The following is a 13,314-nucleotide window of genomic DNA, read 5'->3' as shown; positions in this document are numbered from 1 at the left end:
AAATAGTAAAAACTACATGAGGATAGTGATAAAATAAATCACTTATCACAAAGTAAGTTTAGGAGAAATGCAACTTTAACTATTTTAAAAAATAAAAATAAAACTTGGTTCCTTTTTCTAAAGATAACCACCACTAGCTTTCTGGAATATTTTCTCTTCCCTTTCTCTCTCCACATACCCATCAGTACAATTGTGAACCTAAGATATAGTTAGATTTGGTTCCTGCATTGCCATTTGACATTATGATATGAAGGATAATCTTATATATTTAAAACTTATTTGAGAACTTAATTTCTGTGATGTTTAGTATGTTAATGTATGGACATATCATTTTTTTGTAGCCAAGCTTCTGTTGTTAGATATTTATGTAATTTCTAAATTGTGCTATTATAAGTGATGATACATGTCTTGTATATAATTTTGACAAGAATTTTTCCTCAGGATGAGTTTTGATAACTTGAACTGCTAACTCAATAGGCATAAATATGTTTTAGGTCTTTGATTCATGTTGCCATATTTTTTCAGTGGAAGTCATGACAATTCACATTCTCATGACCTCACAAAGACACAATCACATACTCCAAATTACGTTGGTTTTCTATGTTTGCAATGGCTTCCAATACTTAGATCTCACGAGAAATAAGTTGATCCTACTCAGCCAGATTTCCATGTGGAGTAATGCCGCTTATGCTGTTTGGGGCCTCTCAGAGCACTGCCATTGACTTCAACTGATCAACATAGGTGAAAATGTACCTACATATAGAGATCCTATCTTTCCTTCAGCCTACGCCCACTTCCAGCTCTTTCTAAAACAGTGAGTGCTATCAGTGCCTTCTGCACTTATTTCCTTTCAGACAAAAGACTTAGATAGGCCCTGATAGTTTTCTTCTCGGTTTAGCAGCCAAAAATCACCTAAGAATTGAACTGCAAGAAAGAAGAGAGTCTGAGTGGTGGCAGTGTGCCAGTTCACACACTTGCCTTGTCTCCAGACCAGTCAGTCTCAAACTGGAAAATCCTTTAGAATCACCTGCAGAGCATGTTAAAATACGTCGATTGCTGAGCCCACTTCCAGAATTCCCGAATCAGGAAGTCTTGGTGGGCTCTGGAATGTGTGTTTTTAACACGTTCTCATGTGATGCTGATACTGCTTGTGGGAGACCACACTTTGAGAAGCATTGTTCTAAACCTTATCACTCCCATATTGTGCAGGGTAGTTGCAGTTCTAGCAAGCTGTTCTCTACTAAAGTCAAAACTACTGCCATTTATTAGATTAGCAGAGACCTCATTTTAGTGCAGTTGAATGCCTTATCCTTCTCTCGTCATTTTTGCAAGTGTTGGTAATTTTGATGTAGATTTCAAAGTGAATGATAAGCAAATGTGTTCAGAACACCCTTTTATCTGGAAGGCTATTTCTCTTCTGATTTACCTTTTGCATTTCCTCCTTAATCTCTACTTTCTCATTAGTCCTATTCTAAGAACAGTATACATAAAATCTAACATCCAACGAAAAATATGGTTGGCAAAAGATTTAATGTTCTTAGAAGAAATATCTCATCCGAGAAGAAATATCTTATTTTAGAAGAAAAATCTTTCTATTCTTGCTTATTACCAAGCCAAAAAAACAAATAAACCAAAAGAAAGCAAAATTAATGTTTCTCAGTCACTTTTACCATGCTTCCCCAGCTGTTTTCTTTGTGAAGCTTCTCTTAATTTTTGGCTTCAATGATATATTTGGTGTCTCCTGATCCAGTGATTTTCATAATTCTTCCCAAGTCCATTATTAGAGTATTTGTGGATGTATTACTTTATTATCATTTTATACATGGATGAAACTTGAGGGCATTATGTTAAGTGAAATAAGTCAGACAGAGAAAGATAAATACTGTCTGATCTCACTTACATGTGGAATCTAAAAAAAGCTAAGCTCGTAGAAACAGAGAATAGATTGGTACTTGCCATGGGCTGAGGGGTGGGGAAAATAGGTGATGGTGGTCAAACAGTACAAATTTCCAGTTATAAGATGAAGTTCTTCCGGGAACCTACTGTACAGCATGGTGACTACGATTAACAATGCTGTATTGTATACTTGAAAATTTCTAAGACAGTGGATCTTAAATGCTCTTACCACACACAAAAATATGGTAACTGTGAGGTGATGGATATGTTAACTAACTTTATTGGGGTAATCATGTATATCAAATCATCACATTGTGCACCTTAAACTTACACAATGTTGAGTGTCAAATATATCTCAATAAAGCTAGTGGATAAAATAAAAGAAAAAGAGAAAAGAAAAAAACTTGAAGCATTCAAAAGGTCACGGTTTATAAGTTTATTCTAAATATTTTTAAAAAAGAAAAAATTTTATTATATCCCCAGAAAGATTTCAGCAGTAGACCCCTTTATCTATGGCTTTTATTGTTTTCCTTTCAAAGAATTCAACTCCCTCCCATTATCATGACTCAGTGAACAAAATGACTGTTGAAAAAGCACAAATGATTGTTATTGCAAGTATAGTTGTTACTCTCCCAGGATAAAAGTCCCCTTAAATATAGCAATGTCTCATCTGCACAGAAGTCTGAGTGAGAAACAGTCAGCCCTTGAATCTGAGAGGTGATTTTGGAAATGGAGAGGAAGAATGGATTTGACACATGAGGTATTACAGATTAGATATGGTTTAACATATACATAGGAACAGGAGAACAGGAAGAACGAGTTAAAGAAAGCTCTAGCATTAGAATTAGGGAAGTGAGTAGGAGTTGGTTATGCAAAATATGTAATGACTTTATTGGCAGATATGATGAGTTAAGGCAACTGCAGAGTATATGATTAAAAATGTTAAGCAAGGAGCAGGAAATGAGACACTGATTAGAAAAGCTGTAAAAGCTAGAGAGGAAGACCTAAGTACAAGCACACAAATCAATGACAAAAACAGATTTCTTTGTTAGTGAATGAGAAGAGAAGATATAAAACTGGAGATGCCAAGTCAATGGCTAAATTTAAGGAAGAAGAGAACTTGGCGTGTCCATGAAGGTGATGAGGAAGATGAGGGGTGAGAGGTGAGAGGAGACATTGGATAATGCTGGGTCTGTTGTGGAGATTTGGGTAGAGGAGATTTTCTGCAGAGCGGGTGGAGAAGGAAATAGAAATTATTCCTGAGGTTAGGAAAAACATGAAAACTGAAAAACGTAGAATAATATTTAGTTTGGCAATTTGCAGGAGATCTATGATGGAAATAAATTAGGTATATGAGGAGTTGGTAAGAAAGTAGAGTGAATATGCTAAAAGTTAATTTCTCGGATAGATGATAGATTATAAAACAGATAGAATGAATGCCTAGGATGACAGATGAGGGAATGTCTTTGGTAAAGGACAAGTGGCGTTTATTTTGTTTTGTTTTGAATAGAGGAAAGGCATTTCTGAAGAAGTCAGATGAGAAAATGAGTGCTACACAATATTGTCTAAAAAGGGATAATCAACTGAACGGGATTATCAAGGAGGCAGGAATCACTGGATCAAGAAAACACAGAGAAATATTACTCCCCTGCCACAAGTGCCCTCCCCCATGAGTGAGAGAAAAGAACAAGACGAAAGGATAGAAATTTCGAAGTAGAAAACTGTATGAGATTGCATGTAAAATAGCTGTCATTTTCTCGTCACAGGGTAAGCCTAGTCTACCGAGCTAGCAGGGGTGCTAGGAAGAGCAGGACCTGGTAAGAGAGGGAAAACTCTTCCAGCTGCTGAGGGACAAGATGAAATGAAGTGGCTATGTTAGGTAGGGGGAACGGAGGCACTAAAATCAAGTTTTATGATTTCTAAATCATGATTTATGGATCAATGAGACATGTTATATCGGTGGCCCTTTAAAATCACTATTTTTAAAATATGTTTTTAAAAAACATTTTTTCTAAAAAATAAAGGCAACACATATCCATGTGCATTAAACCAAAACATATTTTCAAAAACCTTATTTGCATTGATTTTTCTGAACATTAAAAACAACATAAACAGAATAATTTTCTTCGTACAGTTACTAAAGTTAATTTCTTACCCAGAGATAGATAGATACATAGGTGTAGATATGCATATAGATGTAGACATAGCTATAAATTAAAAACTTGTCGTTGATTTTTTAAAAATTCTATAATCTGATATTTTAATTTCATAATTCTAATTTCATAAAATTTTCTATAGTTTTATTCAAAGGTTCATTATACAGCTAATATATTTTAAATTGTTGACATGTTCAATTGAATCTCTGTAAAATAATTCAGATTTTCGGAAGATTCTTTCAATTGTAATGTTTTCTTTTAGCTGAAATGTGTAAGTATTCCAGCCAAAATATCATTTTAGGTACTCTTTTTTTTTGCCTGCAATTGAGTTACATTTTCAAACAAATGTTTTTTACAAGGCAAACCTCACGAAAATTGTTTCCATTACTCTTTTGAATGTTTATCCAAAGTGACATGCTGCCATGTAGGTCTCCTTATGTGAATGATTGCAGTAAAGCATATCAATTTATCTGATTAAATATTAGAGCTCCATCAGAAAAATATTGCCACAATTCAAGACATTCTAAAACATAATTCTATAGTTCAATATTAAATTTTGTAAACTATTGAGGTTTTACAGTTTCTCCCTTGCTTCTGTTTGGATAAGTTTCAATATCCTATTGTTTGCAAGTTGTGCTTTTAAAACAGCAGTGTTGAAAAAGCTTTAAAATCTAATATTTTGCCACTCTACTTACTGAACACTTCAATTATAGAATTAGTGAACTTTTTAAAGAGACCTATTGTGATATAATTTACATAACATAGAATTCATCTATTTAAAGTGTACAATTCAATTTTTTTTTCAGTATATTCACAGGGGTGTGCAACCATCATCATAATCAATTTTAGAACATTTTTATCACCCTGAAAAGAAACCCCACATCCGTTAGCAGTCTGTGATCATTTATCCCAGCTCTCCCAGCTCTGGACAACAATTAGGCTAATTTCTGTCTCTGTAGATTTGTCTATTCTGACATTTCTTGAATTCCTCCAACATGTGATCTTTTGTAACTGTCTTCTTTCGCTTAGCATAATATTTTCAAGGTTCATCTATACTGTAGTATGTATCAGTACTTCATTAATTTATTGTCACTTAACAGTCCATCCAGTGTGTGAATATACCAAATTTTGTTTATCCTTTCATCAGTTGATGGACATTTGGGTTGTTTCCACTTTTTGGCCATTATGAATGACACTACTGTGAACATTTGTGTGCAAGTTTTTGAATAGGCATATGACGTAAATTCTCTTGGGCATGTAAGTATGAGTAGAATTCTTGGGTCATATGATAAGTATATAACTTTTAAGGAACTTCCAGATTATTTTCTAAAAAGAGCTTTTTATGTTGCCACCAGCAGTGTCTGAGGGTTCTAATTTCTCCACATCTTCACCAACTCTTGCTATTGTCCCATCTTTTAATTATGGTCATCCTAGTGGGTGTGAAGTGATATCTCATTGTGCTTTTGATTTGCATTTCCCGACGGCTAATGATGTCAAGCATCTTTTCATACATTTAATGGACATCTTCCGTATACTTTCTTTAAACAATATCTATTCAAGAATTTTGCCTATTTTTAATTATTTGTTTTTTATCATTGAATTGTAAGGGTTCTTTATATATTATGGATACCAGACTCTTATTAAATATTTAACCTGCAAATTTTGTTTCTTATTTCATGGTTTGTCTTTTCGCAATCTCAATAGTTTTTAATTTTGATGAAGTTTATTATCTTGTTTATCACTTGCACTTTTGATGTGATATCTAAGAAGACTTCCCTTAATCAAAGTCATGACAATTTATTCTTGTGTCTTCTTCTAAGCATTTTATGGTTTTAGATCTTGGTTAAATGGGTAATTCATTTTAAGATGATTTTTTGTATCGTGTAAGGGAGGTGTCCAATTTCATTCTTTTGCATGTGAATAAGTACAGTATTATGTCAGGTAATGAAGAAAAAGATTCATGTTTAGAAGTTCACTGGGGAATTTTATTGTGAACATCTGCTTAACTGTATAAAGGAAGTGGAATTGGGCAGAGGAAATAATTGGGCTGTGATAAAATCCCTGCAAAGGCTACAGTCAATTTCATGAAGCAGAGATGGACTGTACAGTTGACCCTATTGAGGAGTCTGGGCTTTGGGTCTTTTGCATCAACTATTCATTGGATTTAGGCAGTCTCAGTGAGGGGCCATAACTTTGGGAAAGGCAGGTACTTTTGGCCGAGAGCAATTTCTTGGGAGGCATTCATGGGTCGTGAGGTGTGAGCTGTCAGCAGTCAAGATTATTACCAACTATAAAAATGAGTGCCTTGGTCCTAAAGGGGGTTCTGAATCCATTATAGCCTATGTCTTGTGCCAATTTGATGCACTTCTTTCTTCTAATCATTTTACCCTATTTAGAAATAGACCCTATTAGGATTCCGGTAGGTCATTTTTCCTGGCGAAATGGGCAAGAGGAAAATTAGTAGATGAACTTCAGTCCCTGCCACAGCTACTTTTGGAGTTGCTACTGTTATTCATCAAATTGCTCCTCTATCTTCCCTTCTCTCTTCCTCCTATTCTTTAACTAGCACCTCAGTTATGCTGGGTGGCTTACCTGGTGGCGTGACACAGATACTCAACTCTGTGTAGTTTTAGCTCCTGGTCACCAAGTCCTTCTCAAGCTGTGTCTGCTGCATTTGTCACTTTACCATTTATATTTTGGCAGGTAAGGACTAAGAAATACCCAAAATTAATACCTGAGTACCAAATATTCTTTCTTCCATCATTGTGCAAAGTCCAACCTCTTCCTGAAAATGAGAGTTAATTATCCCTGCAAGGATGGTGACACTTTTCCCTGTATGGTGGTCCCGGGCACAAGATGCCTGAAGTGGCTGAGTGACCACCATAGATTGAGGTTTAATGGGATTCTTCCTATGTCCCCTAATGGAAGAGTACTTATTCTCCTACCCTCAACCCCACCATTGGGAATCCTGGCCTCTCTCTGCATCCACAGAGCCTAAAGCACTGGTGACACTAAGCACAAATAAGCCAAGTATGGCATCAGGAGTCAATAAGTCACTCTCTACTTCCACTCTTTGTTTCCTGGATTTGTGCTTTTACCTACTGGAGCCATAACACGCATAATGGTCATTGATTTAGGGCATGCACTCTCTCCTGGAGAATTATGCCCATTCTCGCAAGATGCCATCTCCTAATTGAGGCTTCAGTTTTACCTTCAAGTGGCCTTTCTATCACTATAAATAACTGAAATCTCCCTGGGTGGTGCAATAGGTCCAATATGAATAAGTGTCCACTGTAGCACCACTTTCAATGTAACATGAGTCCATTGATCCAGTGCTACATTAAAAGAGATCCTACACTGTTGGATCAAACTCTCTTTAAACCTCAAATGGTGGTGTGGGCAGAGTCCACTTTATGTGTCACTTTTCATGCTCTGCCCCAGCCTACTTTGTCCTCAATTTTCCAGCCTTTTTCCTTCTAGCCTCCTGAGCATCAAGTATGTCACAGAGTGGTGCACATAAGTATACTTCCTGAAGTTCAATATACTGGGTGAATTTCTTACCACTGACTTTGAGGGCTTCACCAAGTGGGGTTCTACAGACTGTTTTCAGCTTATATTCATGTACCAAACAGACTCATCCATAAACCAAGTTTGCCCTTTTTCCACGTCTGCCAATTGGTCATAAGTATACCTTGACACAGCCATAAGTATGAGCTGAGGGAGGGATGCTGGTGCCACAGTGGCTGACATGGAGGTGTGGGTAAAACCCCATGGAGCAGGTAGCTTGTGCCTTCTGCCTAGTGCCAAATGCACCACTTTTACATTATGGTGTTGATTGCATCTGCTTATGATGAGCAGTTCTGGATATATGGTTACTCAGCATTCCATTATCAGTAGTTCCATCTTACTTAGACCCCAGTACAGTTCCAGTTCCAGATCCATCTGCTTGTTGATGAGTCAAATTGAAGAATTATATGAGAATGTTTAGTTCTTTTAGTCCAGTCACCCCAAGATGTAATGTTATTCTTAATTTACTCACCTGGAGAGGCAGTGAGAGAATTTCAGTAGCTTCCACATGTCTTTCCCTACATCATTAGGTCTTACCCCTAGGCTGAGGAACCAATGTTGGGGTTTGACTAAAAACAAAGTATGTACATTCCAACTTTACATTTGAGGATTAGGGAAATGATCATTAATTGGGGCCATACACACTATGGAAGCAGAATGAGCCAAATGTAGTCCATGACTCCATTTATTATCTGGCCTCTCTATATAAGTTCACTCTAAGAATGGGGTCTTAAGATGTTTCATGTCTCCAGCTATAACTGTCAGTTTGGACTTTGTGCCCAGTAATCTTCAAAATGTCTGAATATACGTCTTTCCTCAATATTTAGTTACTTGAGTAAATGATTGTAGATTCTTTGCAGAAGACTAGGAGAGTGATTACCATGCAGTGTGCTACATGTATGCATGTACATGCAGTGTGCTGTAGCATTGCAGGCTCTTCTACTTGTGGGATTTTCCCACAATGGGTTCCATAATTGAAAACCTACACAGTCACAGAAACTTTCCAAGGGTTCATAATTGTTGATTGTAACATTTTCCTTCAGCCTCATGATCATCCATCCTTGACTTAATTTAATTGTACAGGTTGAACAATACCCTTGTTGGCTGTCCATCCACCTTGTCCCTGGGTATGCCATGTTCTGCTAATCATCTTGATAGTACAATAGGTCAAGCCGTTTGGTTATCACTCCAAACTTGTCGCTTATTATGGTAATTCTGTAAAATTTTTATGATTTCCATCACTATCATAGAGTCCAGATGTATCATAACACTTCTTAATATCAGGTATGTCCTAGAGAGAACAGTCACCCCTGAGCTTCTCTGATGTTCTTCTCATCAGAAAAGCCCTTATTGCTTTGGTAATTGAAGTGTCTTTGACTGAAGAGTTTTCTTGCTTTTATATTATATCCCCTCTAGTATGCCCACTTTTCTGAATCTTTGTTCCTTTTTTACTACTGTCTGCCACCAGAGACCTGGTATTTCTACTTTCTGAGACTTTGGATAAATTTCAAAGCATGTTGTCGCTCTCTCCTTGGATCGGAGCTAGGAAATTAAATCCAGTATCATAGATGAATGCTCCCTTATTTCTAAACTCTCCAGCTTGATGTTTTACTCCTACTTGATCTAGCATGATATAGTATGGGATCCAGTACCAAGAATCCAGTACTGTTAATACTTGTCATGCTCCTGCCAGTACTTACTGGGTATGTTCTGAAGCTCCATCACAGTACATTTGCTGGGTCTGGACTGTGGTCTGACTTCACAATAGCTGACAATCTGCTCACCAGGAAGAAAGGGTCAGACCTGAGGGGCCTATGAGCAGTAACTAAGCAGTGGTCTCTGTACCCTCTTAAATCAAGGTGATGACAGTAGCCATCAGCAGAGAAGAAAAAATGACTTCTCCAGGCCTAGAAGGTTCAGCAGAATTTGAGTACTCAAGATTTTCAAGTGACTGATCCCAGATCTCCCTATTCCAAGTCTCAGGGTCCCACTTCTTCCCAAGTCTGACATTGGTATAGATGACCAACTGATTATTAGAATTCTGATTTTTCTGGAGCATCACAGCCATTAAACTTAATTCGTTGGATAGTTCTTTAATTTTGTCTGTTTGTTGCGGAAAACCTCTTTATATCTTGTCAAGAACATCACTTAGCCTCACTCTTAGCTTTCACACTTAGCCTTTAGTTGATGATCAGCCTCCGCTTTTCATTGCCTTTTCTCAGTATGTCTATAACATCATGAAGAGATACCCATTTCAGTAGTGCTTATAATCACTACATCTCAGAACCTCTCACATGTCCAAGATATTATGAGCACATTTCCTTCCACCTTTATCCCATATTATCTCACCATGGTGAACTTCTACACCATGCCAAGGCCTATCTTCCCCCACAAGTCATGGGTTCTCATTAAGTGATACAGCTCTAATATCCCACTCTCTTTCCTAGGACCACTTTTACTATCAACTGGCTGAGTTCTGGTTTGCTGAAAACAAATTCCAAGACAGAGATTTGAGTACAGATGTTCATTGGGAATTTCATTTGAATATCTGTAAAGAAGTAAAGAAAGCCAACTTTGGCAGACGGAGAAGTCAGGCTGTGATGAAATTGCCACAGAATACTCAGCCAACCTCACAGGGGACTCTGAAATCATAATTATCATGCTTACCCTTATTAGTTGTCCTCTCAAGACAAGGTGTCTGGGCCCTGTTATTCGCACAGAGTCAGTCATTGGATTTATGCTGCCCCCAGGGAGGGGTCCTAATTTTAGATGAGGCAGCTATCCTTGACCAAAGAAATTTTGGGGATGGAAGTCAGCCACAAGCTATAGTAGGTAATACTACCAGGGGACATGAATGTCAGTCCTGAAGGGGCAATCTGGTGGTACGACAGAGCATCCAGAAACTGTGTGCACACCGACAAATGAAAAATGCATTTCTCCCCCATAGTGTACTTAAGACAATTTGTTTTACTATAAAGTTATGCTGCATGAAAAATTGTTTTCATATTTTCACCACGAAACAAATAAATTTACCTTTAACTTTTAACCAGTTTACTGAAATATTCAAAATAATGTCAGGTATTTTATCTTTGAGAGAATGAACTCTTATTGCATGAATATGGTGAAAAAAATCACATCATAATTAGAACTCGCTTCACCAATTATCTATTTGAAGCATCTAATGACATTACGTTAAAACAGATATTACTTTACTGTTTGTGAAATTCTTTCTTTGCTGATGGTACTAATACATTAAAAGTATCACGTTACATTTTGCTTAAAAAAATACTTGTATTTAAAATGAGTGAGGTTAATTTGGAAGAACATTCATTTCATCTAAATGAAAAGTCGTAGTTCAGAGAGTGATATATAAATGCAACTTCTTCAGTTGCTCAGGTTAAATCCTCATTTTTGGTTTAAAATAACTACTGACAGGGGCTGGACCAGTGGCACAGAGGTTAAGTTCACACGTTGATCTTCAGCGGCCTAAGGTTCATGGGTTCCGATCCTGGATGCTGACATGGCACTGCTTGGCAAACCATGCTGTGGCAGGCGTCCCACATATAAAGTAGAGGAAGATGGGCACACATGTTAGCTCAGGGTCAGTCTTCCTCAGTAAAAAGAGGAGGATTGGCAGCAGATGTTAGCTCAGGGCTAATCTTCCTCAAAAAAAAAGAAAATAACTACTGACATTCAGTAGATGCTGATGCTTCTGTCACGGATTTGTCTTTATTAACAATTTTCTGTGGAAAATGGATATTTATAACTTAATTTTTCATTAAATATTTCTTTATTTTTATTTTATATCAATTATTTTTAATATATTAATTATATATTATATATTAATTATATATTAATACTTTATATTAATTTTCATTAAATATTATCTTTATTTTTATTAGATTTATTGTCATTGAAGTGATTTAAAATAAAAGAACATTACCAAATAAGAAAATAAAAAGTTACAGATTCATGCAATTTTGTGATACAAATGGCAAAAACAGTGTAGTGAAAGCTTGCGATCTTCTCTGTATATGCATTACAGAAAGACTGCTCTGTCTCTTTGTTCTATACTTACATATATCTAACCTGCAATTCCCACAGACCCGTGGTAGCTTCATGCATCCTACCAGTCTTGATCGACCAGATCAAATTAGGCTCACATTCCAAATATCCCACAGAGGCAGCAACATCTAATACTTCTTCCACTAGCACCCACAGCCCTTGGAGTTAACTGTTCACTAGCTGTTAGTGTCAAATCCCTCTGTTTATCAGCAGGTGCCTTGCCTGCTAGTCATTAGTTATGTAGCATTGGTAAAGGTTGTAAAGCAAAACTGGACAGCACTGATTCCTCCATGATTTAGAGAAATATTGAGTAGATTTCTGTTCAATACATTTGAGCCACACACGCTGTTGGATGACACCGTGACAAAAGAAGGAAGTACAAAATGGAAGTCTAAAATCCAGTCTTTTTAATGTAAGTAATAATACTTCCTCAAATTAAAAAAAAAATCTAGAACATAGCTTAAACTGCATTGGAAGCTGGGAAAACAGTTATTCACTGGGATTGTTACAATAAATGAATAAGTTTCAAAAGCAGCATGAAAATTCCAAATTTGCCATTAATTTGTAGAGAAATAGAGAAAGAGACTAGTGTGTGGCTCAAACATATTATATGGAAAATGCAAATAATGAAAGATATTCAAGCTGCCAAGGGCAATATTAGAACAGCGGAAGCCTCTGGGATCAAGAAAAGCAGAATTGGCAGAGACCACATTGCTGACATGGCTGAATTTGAGGGTCCTCAAAGAGTAGAAATTAAAATGAAGTAGCCAAACTCTTGGACTGGGAGAGTTTGGAGACTCCCAAATACATGCTTTGGATACCCCCAAACTCATGAAAATTGTTCTCAGAAATAATTGCAGAGGGTTTAAATGCTGAATGAGACAAGGATAAACTGACTTTTTTCTGAGACAGAAGTCTGACAAAGATTTTCACATACTGTGCATCAGGTTCTTACTGCACGTCCCATGTACATATCTCCCATAGTCCTCACAAAAGCACACACATGATGAAGTTACGGTGTCTCCTTTACACTGGTGGCGTATTTTGCTTCCTTGAAGATTTGTAAATGGTACCATACTCCCTGCTCTTAAGCTTCCCCACACCGTTGGGGACATTATGAGAGGGCATAATCAGTTCTGCTGAGACTGGTTAAATAGAGAGAAACATTAGAGCTGGAGGCCTTCCCTGTCTTTCTGCTCCACAGAGAGCATATGGGGGCTGTATCTGCAGTGAATGTGTGTTCCACGTGTGCACAGGGAGCTTTTGCCTGGCATACCCAGGGCAGCAGACATCCTTTTCCAAGAAAGCCCTGCACTGTATTTCTGAAGTTTCTGAATGTCTCACATGTTTATCCAAACTGTCCTTGAACAGAGCCATCACAGACCAAATGGTTGAGACTTTTCCATCTCTGAAGCTAATCTGGTCAGCACGGCAGGTCTATATGCTCTTCCACAGCGAGCAGCAACCAACTGTAAAAGCAGAAAATCTCTGTGTGTTTTTGGTACCCCACTGACTTTTATCTTGGAGGGAAAAAGGAATACTTTCACCAAGTGTTCAAGTTATCAATTAAATTAGGCTCTTTCAGTAATTCATTAGTGCAGTTTAAAAAGAGAAAAGCACAGACAATTCA

This window comes from Equus quagga, chromosome 8, assembly GCF_021613505.1.
Source record: "Equus quagga isolate Etosha38 chromosome 8, UCLA_HA_Equagga_1.0, whole genome shotgun sequence".
NCBI classification, from domain to species: domain Eukaryota; kingdom Metazoa; phylum Chordata; class Mammalia; order Perissodactyla; family Equidae; genus Equus; species Equus quagga.
The sequence above is the reverse complement of the archived record's forward strand: the minus strand, read 5'-3'. Positions refer to the sequence as shown.